Genomic DNA, 17,221 nt, shown 5'->3' with positions numbered 1-17,221 from the left:
GGGTTGCCATTTTCTTCTCCAAGGAATCTTCTCGACCTAGGGATTGAACCCACGTCTCCTGCTTGGCAGGTGGCTTCTTTGGCCCTGAGCCACCTGGCAAGCCCTATTTTAGACTTACTAGCTTCTATAAAATAAAATAGTTTCTCCCCAAAATTTGAAATCATCCATTTTAAAGAAAATGCTAATCATCAAATCAAACCAGAATAGATATTACAAAGCAAAGAAAGCTCACATGTGGGCATTCACCAATGATCTCCTGAATACAAATAACATGCAGGATATAGTTTATAGTACTAAACCACTTTTATCCAAATTTATCATATTCATTTTAATAACTTCCACTGCCTTACTTCCACCATTTACATCTAAATGCAAATCTTATTTTGTGATTCTGCTAAAGATCTTTTATAGAACCAAGGAAAATTACTATACAAATGCCATTACCTAGAAGTTTGAAATTCTGAGACTACAAAAGGGTTAATTAATTACATTATCTGCAGCATTACCCTGGCTACATTCTGCCTGGAAGGCATATGGATCCACTCAGCTGCTGAATTTGAAAGAGCTGTGTCCTTTTCACGCAGAAGAAAAATCATCAACAGAACCCTCTTCCACCCCCACTGTAAGCACTAGATGTTTCTTTTTCACCTGATTATTGTGTTTCTAGTAAAATAATTAAAAAAAGAACCAACATTAAAATCCCAATCATCCTTTAAAAATCTGAGTACTGCATCATGTTTTTCAATCAATGTCTACTTACTAAGCTTCTATTATGTCCTAGACAAAGTGCTAGGCTGGCGAGATTCTCAGATGAATGAGATCTGGTACTTACCCACCATATCAGATTAGGTTTATAAAGTTAGGCAAAAAAAGAATATCGAAAAGGCATTTCAAGATTTGATTTGCTAAGAATGTAGTGGAAAGTGAAAGTCACTCAGCTGTGTCCATCTGACAGGCTCCCCTATCCATGGAATTTTCCAGGCAATAATAATGGAGTGGGTAACCATTCCCTTCTCCAGGGGATCTTCCCAACCCAGGGATCAAACCCAGGTGTTTCACACTGTAGGCAGATTCTTTACTGTCTGAGCAGGGAAGAATGTAGTAGAGGTGTGTAAATCATTCTCTTAGCAACTTATGTAGTCCAAATTAATTGTACAATTGTTCAGCTCATTTTAGACTTTCTTTTCTCTTCTTTCCGCCTCTTCTAATTTCCCTCCTTCTGTAGTTCCTCTAGTTCTTTTATTTTGCCTTGTTTTTCAAAAAGACCAAGGCGTCTAAAAAGTGTGCATGGTATCATAGGAGAAAAGATATGCCAACAGATAAAGAGAAATTTACAGCAGACAATAAATTGAAATGGGTTAAAATTAGTATATCAAGTATACACCTCAAACTCTGGTGTATAAGTATGGATGGCAAGTGAGTTCTGAGTTCCCTAGTGGCCAAAGACAAAAGAAGCATAATTCAATGTTTCGGAACTATTGGCAACATAAATTTCTCCCAATGTTAAGCTGGGGAGAACATTCTTCTTGAATCTACAAGAAGGGGACATTTGTGGAGTAATAGCATTATCCACAATATCCAGCTACCTGCCAGAGTGCATGTTGTTTATTATGAAATGCCAGAGATTTTGTTATTCCCATATGGTTACGGAAGGACTGAAAACTCTGAAATCTGAATCATGTACATCGTAAGATTCAACCTCCTCATCTTTCCCTTTGTTTCTCTCTCTCTCTCTTTGTGTATAACATCTAAGTCTCATGGTAGCCACAAAGCAAAAACCTGAAGTAAACACACAAAAGATAGAGAGAGGAATTTAAGCATACCACTAAAGGTCATCAAACCAAAAAGGAAGAGAGCAAGAGAAGAAGAAAGGAACAAAGAGAAAGCACAAAAACAGCCAGAAAAAATTAACAATATGGTAATAAGCACATGCATGCTTGCTAAGTTGCTTTTATCGTGTCTGACTCTTTGTGACTCTATGGACTATAACTGGCCAGGCTCCTCTGTCCATGGAGCTCTCCAGGCAAGAACATGGAGTGCATTGCCATGCTCTCTTCCAGGGGATCTTAATGACCTGGGATCGAACATATGTCTCTTATGTCTCCTGCACTGGCAGGCAGATTCTTTACCACTAGTGCCACAGAGGGAGCCCCAGTAATAAACACATATTTCTTAATAAATACTTTAAATGTAAATGGACTAAATTCTTCAGCTAAGACACAGAGTGGTTGAACAGATAAAAAAAATAAGACTCATCTATATGCTGCCTACAAGACCCACAGACTTTAGACATAAGGCTACACACAGATTGATAGTGAACAAATGAGAAAGATATTCCAAACAAACAGAAGCCAGAAGAAAGCTGGAGTAGCTGTAGTTATACCTATAACAGGCAAAATTGATTTTAAACCAAAGACTGCAATAAGACACAAAGAAAGGTGTTATAGAATAATAAAGGGGTCAATCCAACAAGAGAATATAACATTTGTGAATATTTATGCACCCATTATAGGAGCACCTAACTATACAAAGCAAATATTGACAGTGCTAAGAGGAGAAATAGGCAGAAATACATTAACAGCATGGGACTTTAATGCACTACTTATATCAATGGATAGATCACCCAGACAGAAAATCAATTAGGAAACATCAGCCTTAAATAATATGTTAGAATATAGGAACTTAACAGGTATTTACAGAAAATCTCATCCAAAAGGAACAGAATACACATTATTCTCAAGTGCATTGCCCAACATAGGTCATATATTCATAGATCACATATTAGGCCACAAAACAAGTCTTAATAAGTTTAAGAGGTCTAAAATCTTTGTCAAATGTCTTTTCTGACCATGTGGTATGAAACTAATATCTACTCACACACAAACACACAAAACTGGAAATTCACAAGTATGTGGAAATTAAGCAACCTGCTGCTGAACAAACAATGGGTCCTAGAAGAAATAGAACTCAATAAATACCTTGATACAATCAAAATTGGAAAAGTAACACACCAAAATTTATGAGATGCAGTAAAAACAGTTCTAAAGAGAAGGTCATAGCAGTAAGTACCTACACATCAGGAAACAAGAAAGTGTCAAATAAACAATCTAAATTTATGCCTCAAGGAATTATCAAAAGAAGCCCAAATGAAGCCCAAAGTTAGTAGAAGGGAGAAAATAACAAATATTAGAGCAAGAATAAATGAACTAGAGACAAAAAAAAGACAACAGTAAAAAAAAAATCAATAAAATCAGGAGCTTATTTTCTGAAAAGATAAACAAAATCGACAAAACTTTAGCTAGACTCACCAAGAAAAAACAATAGGGGATTCAAATAAATAAAATCAGAAATGAAAGAGAAGAAATAACAAATGATACCACAGAAACACAAAAAATCATAAGAGACTTCTACTAATATTTATATGCCAATAAATTGGACAGCTTAGAAAAAATGGATAAATTCCTAGGAACACACAACCTACTGAGACTGAATCATGATGAAATAAAAATCTGAACAGATTAAATACTATTAAGGAGTTTGAATCAATAATCAAAAAGCTGTACAAAACATAAAAAAATCCAGGACCCAGTTGTTCCACTAGTGAGTTATATTAAACATTCAAAGAAGAATTGGTACTATTTTTTCTCATATTCTTCCAAAAACACAGAAGGAAAAAATTCTTCCAAGAACTTTTTATGAGACCAGTATTACTTTAATACCAAAACCAGACAAGAATGCCACAAAAAGAAGAAAATTACAGGTCAATGTCCTGAATGAATATAGATGTAAAAATCCTCAGCAGAATACTAGCAAACTGAAATCAATAATACATTAAAAGGACTATATATTAATATTATGATCAAGTGAAGTTTATTCCAGGGATGCAAGCATGGTTCAACATTCACAAATCATTCAATGTTTATCACATATGACAAACCCACAATTAACATCATACTCAATGGTGAAAAGGTTCAAGTTTTTCCTCTAAGATCAGGAACAAGACAAGGATGCCCACCTTTGCTACTCTCATTCAACATAGTAGTGGAAATTGTACCCGGAGCAATTAGGTAAGAATATGAAATACAATGCATCTAAATTGGAAAGGAAGAATTAAAATTGTCACTATTTGCAGATGACACGATACTATATAGAAAATCCTAAGGACTCCATCAAAAAACTCTAAGAACTAATAAAAAAGACAATAAAGCTTCTTGATATGAAAAACAATTCATAAAATTGTTGTGTTTCTTTATGCTAAAAACAAAACTATCACAAGGAGGAATTAAGAAAACAATCCCATTTACAATCACATCAAAACGAATAAAATACTTAGGAATAAATTTAACTAAAGAGGTAAAAGATCTATATATTGAAAATACAAGACATTAATTAAAGAAATTGAAGAAGACACACTAAAAATGGAAAGATATACCATGCTCATGGATTGAAAGAATTAATATTTTTGAAATGTCCATACCCCCAAAGCAATATACAAACTCAAAAAAATTCCTATCAAAAGTCTAATGTTATTTTTCACAAAAATAAGACAAACAAATATGTACGGAATCACAAAGACCCCACATAGCCAAAGCAATTCTGAGAAAAAAAAAAGTTAGAGGCATCACATTCCCTGATTTCAAACTACATTACAAAGGCATAGTATGAAAATAGTTTGACATTGGCATAAAAACAAACACATAGATCAATGGAACAGGATAAAGACCCTAGAAATAAACCCATGCATATATGGTCAATTAATTTATAGCAAAGGAACCAAGAATATACAATAAAAAAGAACAAGCTCTTCAATAAATGGTCTTGGTAAAACTGGACAGTCATATGGCAAAAGAATGAAACTGGACCACTATCTTATACCACATACAAAAATTAACTGAAAACAGGATCAAAGACTTGAATGTAAGTCTTGAAACCATTAAACTCCTAGAATAAAACACAGGCACAAGCTCCCCGGCATTTGTCTTAGAGATGATTATTTGAATCTCAAATCAAAAACAAAAGCAACAAAAGTGAAAATAGACAAGTGGGACTATATCAAAATGAAAAGCTTCTGCACAGCAAAGGAAACCACCAAAAAATGAAAAGAGAATCGACTGAATGGGAGAAAATAATTGCAAATCATGTATTCGATAAGAGGCTAATATCCAAAATACATAAAGAAGTCATACAACTCAAAAGAAAAAAAGACAAGCATTCCCATTAATAAATAGGCAGAAGACCTGAATAGACATTATTCCAAGGAAGATATACAGATGCCCAACAGGTACATGAAAATATGTTCGACATCATCATCAAGAAAATGCAAATCAAAACCACAATGAGATATCATTTCACGTCTGTCAGAATGGCTATCATTAAAGATAATGATAAGAAATAACAAATGTTGCGGTGGAATGGAGAAAAGGGAACCCTCGTACACTGTTGGTAGAAATGTAAACTGGTGCACCCACTATGTAAAGCAGTATAGAATTCCCAAAAGAATGAAAGTAGAAATACCATATGATCCATCAATCCACTCCTGGCTATGTATCCCAAAAAACCAAAAACACTAATTCAAAAAGATATATGAACCTTGATGTTCATAGCAGCATTATTTATAGTAGCCAAGATATAAAAGCAAACTAAGTGTCCATCAAAAGATGTATTGATAAAGAAGGTGTAGTATACATATATAAATAATGCAATATCACTCATAAAAATGAAATTTTTCCATTTGCATCAATATGAATGTACCTAGAGGGTATTATGCCTAGTGAAATAAATCAGACAAAGACTATACTATATATTATCATTTATATGTGGAATCTAAAAAAAATAAAATAAAAGTATGAATATAACAAAACAGAAACAGACTCATAGACATAAAGATCAAACCAGTGGTTTCCAGTTGGGAGAGGTAAGAGGAGGGGCAAGACAGGGGTGGGGGATTAAGAGGTGCAGACATCTATTAATAAAATAAATAAGCAACAAGGATATATAGGCAATGAGCACAGGGAAATATAGGAAATATTTTATAATAACTTTAAATTGAAATAACATTTTTTGGTTTACAGGGACGCTTTATCGAATCATCCGCTCATGATTATTAAGTGACTATGAAACATAGATGATACGTTTGTCCCATTTCCAGGAAACCTAGTGTCTTTTTGAATCTCATTTGTTTCTGGTGCCTCAATAAGAGTATCTAGTCCCTTGTATGAATTAGGTTACAGTAATAAAGTCTTCATAGCTGGATATACAATGCTAAAACACCTAGATTTGATCAGTACTGGTTATTTTCCAGATATTTAGTCTGCATAAGACTGGTTAATTAGCTGCATTGCATATTTTAATTGTACTGATGAGATCTTTTGTTTCTGTGTAATTGCAGTCTATAACTTCATAGTGGGGATTCAGGCATTCTGAATATGGCTACGTAACCAAAGTACCAAAATTTTGCACAAATGGTCATTTCAAAACTGAAAATCAAATCTGCCAGTTTGGCGGAAATTTCAGTCAACCAACCTGGTGCCTTATAAATAAGGTAACTGGCCAAATGCCTGAATTTTTTCTTTATGTTTCAGAGATTTCTTTTGCTCTCATACAAGGAGTCAAAGAGAATGGAGGTTTCATCCGGTGTGCACTTCATGTCTAACCCAATAAATAATTCAGATAGAAGACATTTTCTGTGAGCATGGGTCATTTTCTGTACCCTCAAGTTGAACTTGACCTAGAGATGAATTACTTTATCACCTCTTAGGAAAACCTTACAGGCTGCGATTCCTTAATTTATAAAATGGGAAAGTGGCTCAGAGAAATTATGGCCCATCATCAAAAAAGCGTTTTGAGCTTCCTTGCCATCACTAGGCAGCATTTATTGTGCGCCCACTGTGTGCTTAGCACTGTGCAAATACAAGATATTGGGTTAACAGATCACAACCCTTCTGGCTGCAAAATAATTTTTTAAAGCCCTCTGCTCCATTAATATTCCATGCCATATAGTGAAAAAAGGTCTAAATTCTATTGCTTTTGCTTTTACAGATAATTTATGAAAAAAATGAAATATTAACTAGGAATGTGGTAGAATGGCTTTCTGTTTCGCTAGCAGATGACAAATGAAGGCACACAGGCACACATTTGAATAAGGAATTATCAATCAACCTCAAACTTGACCCACAGCTGTCATCCCTATAAATTAATGTTTACCATTTTTAAGTATGTGCAGGACATCTGGAAACACACAGGCTGTGGCTGGCGAGAAATTTCCAAGAAATAGTATATCAAAAGCTAATTATAGCAGCAGCGAGACCAAGTGTCATTTTGTTATGGTGAATTATAGACGGGGAGCTCTGTCACCCGCAAACTGTTATTCATAACTAAATCATAATGCTTTTAAGTTTTAATTAATCTGCTTAGCTTTAGTTGCAAGGGAGAAGCTTGCTTAACTGTTCAGCCGCCGAGGCTCTCTCTCGGGCTAGCCTGAAACTGCATCTGAGCACCTGGGGGAGCAGAACCACATTATCAGGCTGACATTGCGTCTATTAAAGAGAATTTCTTTTAATATGCCAGAGTCTGAATATTTCTTTCTATTTCATTATCCAAAAACCAATTAATTTTCCATAAGAGCACCAAATTAATTACAAAATACTATGGAAATCAGAGATGTCTCCCCTTCTCCACCATTATGGAAATGCCAAGCCCCTTGGCAGCAACGTCTTCCAAAGGTATTCGTTTTTCTCCTTAGTAATATTTTATGTGCAGTCTTGGAAAAATCCTTAAGAGCTGGTGTTTTTATTTATCTTTCACATGACTTCTTCTTCCCATTGCTTACCCAGTTCACTCTTTCTATTTGATCTTACTTATCCTCGTGAAAGTTAGCCAGAGAAAGGAGATTTTCACATAAAGAGACTTCCTCTTATTTATTACGACTTTCTGGGTTTTCCTCTTCTCTGCCCAAGTAGACTATACCATCTTCATGGGCAGGGCCATGTTTTAAACTTATTTTATATTTACAACTTCTCCTATCTGCTCTTGATATGAACTTCTATTCTGAATCTATATTACGGATTTTATAAGTTCTTTTCAGTTGAAAAAAATCTAATTTTAATTAGCAAAGAGGAGAAATGAAAATTTATTGGACTTGCAGTGCAACATAAATCCAAAAAGACAGGCGGTAACAGAAACTTACATGATTTCTTCATCAAACAACCCACAGGGAAAGCAATGGCCATAACTTGTGGCTTTTTAAAAATTTTGTGAAGCAAGAATTTTTCCTATGAAGTGAAGTGAAAGTGAAAGTGAAGTCGCTCAGTCATGTCTGACTCTTTGCAACCCCATGGACTGTAACCTACCAGGTTCCTCCATCCACGGGATTTTCCAGGCAAGAATACTGGAGTGGGTTGCCATTTCCTTCTCCAGGAGATCTTCCCAACCCAGGGACTGAACCCAGGTCTCCCATATTGTAGGCAGACGCTTTACCATCTGAGCCACCAGGGAAGTCTGTGCAACATAAATCCAAAAAGAGAGGCAGTAACAGAAACTTTCATGATTTCTTCATCAAGCAACCCACAGGAAAAGCAATGGTCATAACTTCTGGCTTTTTAGAAATTTTGTGAAGCAAACAAGAATTTTTCCTTCTGAGGAATTTATGATAGCTTCAAGAAAAGGGGAACAGTGAAAGGAAATGCAAAAATTGTGTATATAGGATAATACCACTTGAATATATATACTTTATTGTCTCTGAAATAAAAGCATTAGCTGATCTTCAAAGCATTAGAATCTGTTTCAAGTAAAAGAGTAGGAGGAATCTCTCTCTCCCAGAAGTTGCTTGAGTTGAAGCAGGTATCTGGGGTCCTGGTCTTGCAGTGCTTCTTGAACTTCTCTTAGCCCCAGAGGTGACTCCTCCCTATTCTGACAAAAGGCCTTGGTCTCTGAAAACATTGAAAAATGACCAGGAAAGTCTTCCTGGAGTCAAAGTGTACATCGTACTTTGTCTGTGTCTCTGAAGCACCAGTATAGTCATCACTTGGTATCTGTGGGGTTTTGGCTCCTGGACACCGACAGATACCAAAATCTGCAGACGCTCAAGCCCCTTATACACAAAAATGCAGCATTTACATATAACCTGTGCACATCTTCTCATATACTAAAAATCATCTCTAGATTACTTATGATACCTAATATAAATGCTTCGTAAATAGCTGCCAATGCACCGCATATTCAAGTTTAGCTTTCTGAGATGTTCTAGAATTATTATTATTTTTTATTTTTTCCAAATGAATCTCAGGATGTGGAACCAATCAATATGAAGGACTGATTGTACCAGGCCTTGACCCAGCAGGCATTTAATATACATTTTATTGATTTAGCACCAGGGTCAGTGTCTACCATCACATTCTATCTTGAATTACTTATTTCTTAGTATACTTTCTTATATCCAGATTAACGGAAATTTAAAATACAATAAATCTTTTCTCCATGGCATTTGTCACCATTTACCTAATTTCGCTTAAAAATTGGTTTATGATTAAAAGGCTACAGCTTAAGCAACAGTAGATGATCTTCAGATCACCAGCCCAGGTGGGATGCACGAGACAAGTGCTCGGGCCTGGTGCACTGGGAAGACCCAGAGGAATCGGGTGGAGAGGGAGGTGGGGGGGGGGGATCGGGATTGGGAATACATGTAAATCCATGGCTGATTCATATCAATGTATGACAAAACCCACTGGGAAAAAAAAAAAAAAACAGTTTTTGAAGACTATTTGACCTGAAAGTTGTGAAAGATGCAGGCTGGCCAACTTGTTCCTTCTTTAGAAATGTGGTAAGTTTCACTTTAAGTGGAGTCCCCCATGGATACCTTGCCCAACCTTCAGAGTCTACAACTCTCTGGCCAAAAAGGTAGATTCTGCCGTTCCACCTATTCAGTAATACAGCCACTTTTCCTATCTTCGCATTCTCAAGCAAGGTATGGGATTAAAGACAAAAGAGGATATGTCCATATTTAATCCTTACTTCAAACTCAGGAAGGCAAAAGGTTTAATTTGCTTCTATTCAGCAGGTAATTTTGTCTGGGGTTTTAATACATTATTATAGATTAGTGCAGCTCCATCAAAGTGCTAACCATACCCTGATGCCTCAAAACATAGTCATTTAAATCAAATTAAAGGGATTATGTAAGGTGCAACAGGATTTTTGTATACCTTATTTCTCATAAGAAAACTGAGGTATAGAGTAGTTTGAGTAACTTAGGGTCACTCTTAGAGGCAGGAATTCAACCTCTGGTGCGTTGAGGCTTGCTTCAATCCCAAATAGGTTTTATCCTGGAAGCTTATGTTTTTGAGGTGCAAAATATATGTTGTTGGTTTCTTCCCCCTGGAACTCTATTGGCAGGGATGATTATGACCTTCTGAGCTATTTGGGGATTTTATTTTCCCTCATTAGATGTTAATTTTTTCATCCCTGTCATAAAAAAATAAATTAACAACAAGGGGGTAAAGTCCTTTGATTTGATTGCTAATACAGAAGAAAAGTTAAATGCTGGCATAATAATGACTAAATCACTGCTTAAATCTGCATCTGACTCATGGCCAACATCAGAGGACAAGTTGAAACAGTGGTGGATAAATAATTAAAACATTTGGAGACATTAGGCTGCCATTTTCCCTGAATAAAATCACATTTTTGAGACTGCAATGATAAGCCTCTAAGTGTCCTCAGCCAAGGGGTCTCTGAATTAGCCACTCCCTTCAAATCCTCCTTCCTTTAATTTAAAAGCAAATGCTGATGGGAGCAATTTAGCTCAATCCTTGCCTTTGTGTCAGCTCAGGGCTCACAGGGAGGATTTTTTTTTTTTTTTTTTCCTGTGAGTCTACCAGATTGTCTCACAAGTAGAAACACAGGGATATGACTAAGTCAGGCCAGCTGTAGGGAGCAGCCTCATGCCTGTCGCATTCACCTGAAGGCCATCCCTAAGCTCATTACTAGCCACATGGCATGGAGAGAGGGAGAACAGCTTGGTAAAAATTCAAATTTCAAGGGGCCACCACATTCTAGGGCACCCTGACTATAGTAAACAAGCCACAGATTTCAACCACATCTTGAATGTTGATTACCAGACTTATTACACAAACTGCTGCTGCTAAGTCACTTCAGTCGTGTCCGACTCTGTGCGACCCCATAGACGGAAGCCCACCAGGCTCCCCCGTCCCTGGGATTCTCCAGGCAAGAACACTGGAGTGGGTTGCCATTTCCTTATTACACAAACTAGACATAGGGAATTTAATTCAGATGACCATTATATCTATAGCTGTGGGCAAGAATCCCTTAGAAGAAATGGCATAGCTTTCATAGTCAACAAGAGTCTGAAATGCAGTACTTGGGTATAATCACAAAAAACAAAAGAATGATCTCAGTTCATTTCCAAGGCAACCCATTTAGCATTACAGTAATTCAAGTCCATGCCCCAATCACTAATGCCAAAGAAGCTGAAGTTGAATGGTTGTATGAAGACCTACAAGACCTTCTAGAACTAACACCAAATAAAGATGTCTTTTTCATTATAGGGGACTGGAATGTAAAAGTAGGAAGTCAAGAGATACCTGGATTAACAGGCAAGCTTGGCCTTGTGAAGCAAGGCAAAGGCTAACAGAGTTTTATCAAGAGAATACACTGTTCATAGCAAACATCCTCTTTTGACAACACAAGAGATGACTCTACGCATGGACATCACCAGACGGTCAATACCAAAATCAGACTGATTTATACTTTGCAGCCAAAGATGGAGAAATATACTACCTATACTATCAGCAAAAACAAGACCTGGAGCTGACTGTGGCTCTGATCATGAGCACCTTATTGCAAAATTCAGGCTTACATTGAAGAAGGTAGGGAAAACCACTAGGCCATTCAGGTATGACCTAAATCAAATCCCTTATGATTATACAGTGGAAGTAGTGAATAGATTCAAGGGATATGATCTGATGGACAGAGTACCTGAAGAACTATGAACAGAGGTTTGTAACAATGTACAGGAGGCGGTGACCAAAACCATTCCAAAGAAAAAGAAATGCAAAAAGGCAAAGTGGTTGTCTGAGGAGGCCTTACAAATAGATGAGCAAAGAAGAGAAACAAAAGGCAAAGAAGGGAAAGACAGACTCAACTGAAGCAGAGTTCCAGAGAATAGTAAGGAGAGATAAGAAAGCTTAAGTGAACAATGCTAAGAAATACAGGAAAACAACAGAATGAGAAAGACTAGAGATCTCTTCAAGACAATTAGAGATACCAAGGGAAAATTTCATGCAAAGATGGGCACAATAAAGGACCTAACAGAAGCAGAAGACATTAAGAAGAGGTGGCAAGAATACACAGAAGCCTGTACAAAAAGGTTTTAATGACCCAAATAACCACAATGGTGTCGTCACTCAACTAGAGCCAGATATCCTGGAGTGTGATGTCAAGTGGGCCTTAGAAAGTATTACTATAAACAAAGCTAGTGGAGGTGACAGAATTCCAGCTGAGCTATTTCAAATCCTAAAAGATGATTCTGTGAAAGTGCTGCATGCAATATGCCAATAAATTTGGAAAACTCAGCAATGGCCATTGCACTGGAAAGGTCAGTTTTCATTTCAATCCCAAAGAAAGGTAATGCCAAAGAATGTTCAAATTATCATACAATTGTGCTCATTTTACAAGCTAGCAAGATAATGCTCAAAATCCTTCAAGCCAGGCTTCAGCAGTATGTGAACAAAGAACTTTCACATGTTCAAGCTGGATTTAGAAAAGGCAGAGGACCGGAGATCAAATTGCCAACATCCGCTGGATCATTGAAAAAGCAAGAGAGTTCCAGAAAAACATCTATTGGATCACAACTGTGGAAAATTCCTAAAGAGATGGCAATACCAGAACACCTTACCTGCCTCCTGAGAAATCTGTATGCAGGTCAAGAAGCAATAGTTAGAACCAAACATGTAACAACGGACTGGTTCCAAATTGGGAAAGGAGTGTATTGTCACCCTGTTTATTTAACTTATATGCAGAGTACATTGTGTTAAGATGCCAGGCTGGATAAAGCACAAGCTGGAATCAAGAATGCTTAGAGAAATATCAATCACCTCAGATATGCAGATGATACAACTCTAACAGCAGAAAGCAAAAAGGAACTAAAGAGCCTCTTAATGAGCATGAAAGAAGAGAGTGAAAAAGCTGGTTTAAAACTCAGCATTCAAAAAACTAACATCATGGCATCCAGTCCCATAATTTATGGCAAATATAAGGGGAAAGAGTGACAGATTTTATTTTCTTGGGCTCCAAAATTAGTGCAGATGATAACTGCAGTTATGAAATTAAAAGACACTTGCTCCTTGGAAGGAAAACTATGACAAACCTAGACAGCATATTAAAAAGCAGAGAATTTGCCAACAAAGGTCTATATAGTCAAAGGTATGGTTTTTCCAGTAGTCATATACGATGTGAGAACTGAACCATAAAGAAGGCTAAGCACCAAAGATTTGATGCTTTCAAACTGTGGTGTTGGAGAACTGTTGAGAATCCCTTGGACTGCAAGGAGAGCAAACCAGTCAATCCTAAAGGAAATCAACCCTGAGTATTCATTGGAAGGACTGATGCTGAAGCTAAAGCTCCAATACTTTGGCTACCTGATGCGAAGAGCCAACTCACTGGAAAAGACCCTGATGCTGGAAAAGATTTAGTGCAGGAGGAGAAGGGGGTGACAGAGAATGAGATGGATGAATGACATCACAGATTCAATGCACAGGAGTTTGAGCAAACTCCAGGAGATAGTGAAGGACAGGGAAACCTGGCATGCTGCAGTCCATGAGGTCGCAAAGAGTTGGACATGACTTAGCAACTGAACAACACAGACACAAGGAAGTTAAATCACTTCCTGAAGTCATACACCCAGAAAGTGAGGGGCTGAGCTACACCAGGTTCTCAAAGTGAATTGAGAATAGTGAAAGGTGGATTATTGGAATACTCAAGATTGTCTTGCCAGATAAGAGAATTTTGAGAAATAAGTAAGGTATCTTGTGCAAAGGCCCAGCACAGTTTCTGTTAGCAGGAAGGAAAACCAACATTTATTAAAATCCAATCTGCCTCCTCTCTTTCTGCTTCCCTCCTCCCCTTCAAATTTCTTACTCCTTGTGGCTATGCCTCCAATACACTTCGCAGCCTTTCTTGGATTTTCTCTCCCTTTCTGGAGGTTCTGACTCCTGGACCACACAGGGAGTGCCAGATGAAAAGACCTCCTCATACAGTTAGGCAGAGGGAAGATGATGCTTTGCATTTTGTTTAAACTGTTCCTTTTGGCTGTCAACCTTTGATGGCCATCTTTGCTAAGCAAAGAAATGTGCAATAAAGACCTGGTTGTAACCAACAGCACAGGATCATTAATTTCTGCCTTAGACAGCCTTTACATCCCTCTTGCCAAGCCTGGCCTATATGCACGAATACAAAAACGCATTATCTGGTCTGTCTGAACCCTGTAGTTAACCACTAGGATACTCTGGAGAAACAAGCCCAGAGATCCCTATGCAATTCACTGTAGGTTTCTAGGCAGAGGATCCCTCCATGGGTCTTCTATGTTTTTTTAATTCCTGTTTGAAATCCACTTCTCAAAACTATTTAAATACATAGAAGTCCTAACAATGATCAGATCGGCTTCTTCCCTTCCAATAAATATTCTTTTTAATTGTCTTCGGACTCATTTACCATTATCTTTTGAATCAGTTCTTTAACGCAACAGTCAAAAGAGTGCAATTCTTTTCCTTGTGAACTGTCTGTTCTAGGAAACAATCCTTTGTTCTTTGTGAAAGGCTCACCTCCAGCTCAATATTCTGCCCATCTGAGTTTGGGGAATAGGAGACACTCACTGTTATCTACTGGTCTAATTTTACTGTTTTCTCAGACTTTTAAAATGATTTTTTTAAATCAGTTGATTATACACACCTTTTGTTAATTAATTATTAAAGTAATATAAATTTCTTTTCACCCTCTTATGGGCTTTCTTTTTTCTAAGTTCACTCTTATATTTTAAAATTACTTGTATTTTCTTTGTTTAATAAAACAGTATCAAAAACAAGAAAGTACCAATATGCAAACAAAAGTTTTTGATCTAAGTCTTTGCCTGAAATGCCCACTTAATGTCTACATACAAAAACATATGCATTTTCCTTTTTCATTTAATACAATTTTCATGTCAATTTAGTGACGGCATAAAATTATATTCTGTAATATAATTTATTTAACCCACCCCATTTAAAAATATTGTCTGGTCCCTAAAACAGTATAATAACGAGCAGTTCTTAATGTTAAAATTTTTCCCTTAACTGTAATTATCCTTTATGACAATCTCAGAGAAAGGAGCCATCAGTTTGTGCATTTTTAGGGCTTTCCTTACAGATTTTCTAAATTATTTTTTAAGAAAAGTTTATCAATTTCTACTCTCATATCCACTATGGAAATGCCTGTTTATCTATATTCTAGGCAAAAATGGGCATTATTTTTGTTTTTGCCAGGGTTCTGCAACTTAAATTGCATTTTCTGAATTATTAAAGAGAATCAACAAATTTCCTGTGTTTAACTCTATTACTGCTTACTAAATGATTCATAACAAAGGTGACCTCTTCTTCTGTCACCTCTCTCTCCTCAGTCCCAGAGAATTTTTAGATATGAATTAGTTCCCAAGATGATACTCTCGCCAACTATACTCTCTGCTAACTATACCAAGACCTTTGTTTTCTGCCAAGTATTTAAGTTGCAAACATGATGACTATTGCTTCTTTTCTGATGTAGAAGCAGTTTTACATTTTGGCTTGCCTTTTGGGGAGACTTGCCATACTTAATCTGATGCCCTGTGATAGATAAACTGAGCTTTCTGCCATTCTTCCTTCCTAATAATGTTCAAAGCCCTCCTTCTGCCTAATGCTACAGAAAGGGTACCACCCACCCTGAGACCCAGACCCTTCAGCACACTTAGACTTTCTCCTTCCTGCAGACTAAACTAAATTCGTTTCCAACTCTGTTATTCCTTTTAGTCCTAGTTTTGGTGTTCAGGTGAAGACTGTCTTCAGGATATTTGTAGTTAAGATCAGGATTTCTCAACCTCGGATGTGTTGACAATGAGGACCAGATCATTCTTTGATATGGGTGTGCTTTGGAGGACTTTTAGCAGCACTCCAGGTCTTTACCCACTGGTCTAAGATGCTCCTAGTACCCTACCAGGTATGACAGCCAAAAATGTCTCCAGATGCTGCCAAATGTCCCCAGGAGGCAAAACCACCCAGTTGACAACCATTAGTCTAGGGGATACAGAGCTTCTAACAAGTTAATATCATCTTGGGTTGTACTAAAAAAGACCTGGTGTCCTGCTAAAGGGAGGAGGCACATGTCTTACCACATAAGCTCTTGTCAGAGAACATCTGTGGCGTTGACTCTGAGTTGCACATTTTAAGATGTGCAAATGAAACAGAGCTTCAAAAATAGAATAATTCAGAAGATGAAAGACGGACCATATAAGGTATGGTCAGTGGTCTAAGTTTACTTTGGTTTACTGAAGATTCAGAAAGAGCCATTTATTTTGTGTGCCTTTATAAAGAGGAGGCAGGCAAAGATGCTGAAAGGCATGTTGCAACTTAAAGAATAAGGTGCCTCAAAAGTTGATAAATTTCTCATTGCTGCGAGTTTAAGCAGATATATGATGAGAGTGTTGTTGGAAGGAATGAATCTCTGTCCTGGAAAAGATTTGAATCTTACGTCTTGCAAGATTCTTGTATTTCCAAAACCCAAAACATTTCCTTGTATTGAAATCAGACATGTACCCTCTTTTTCAGCAGCACAGAGTTTTTTGCATACATACTAATATGCAAATATAGGCTGGGTAGCCTCACCACCACCTGTATTTTCCTGCAGGCACTATAAACATCCAAGGCTCCCTGAACAGCAAGTCTCACCCACGTTGCTAAAGGCCGGTCACAGTTCCTGACCTTACATATACTATGGCGTTGTAGGAAGCACGAGGCGGCAAATTTTCAACATACTTAGAAAAGCATGGTCCCAGAAGAAAGGTGAGCAAACTAACTGGAGTTTCCAGCACACATTGGGCAAGTAAATATCCCATTCCTACCTAATATACCCCAAACTGAGCGCATTCGGTAAGCTTACTGTAGAGATTACATCTGAAGCCATAAGCTAACATAAACTATACATTTCT

This window comes from Dama dama, chromosome 7 (genome assembly GCF_033118175.1).
Source record: "Dama dama isolate Ldn47 chromosome 7, ASM3311817v1, whole genome shotgun sequence".
Taxonomy (NCBI): domain Eukaryota; kingdom Metazoa; phylum Chordata; class Mammalia; order Artiodactyla; family Cervidae; genus Dama; species Dama dama.
The sequence above is the reverse complement of the archived record's forward strand: the minus strand, read 5'-3'. Positions refer to the sequence as shown.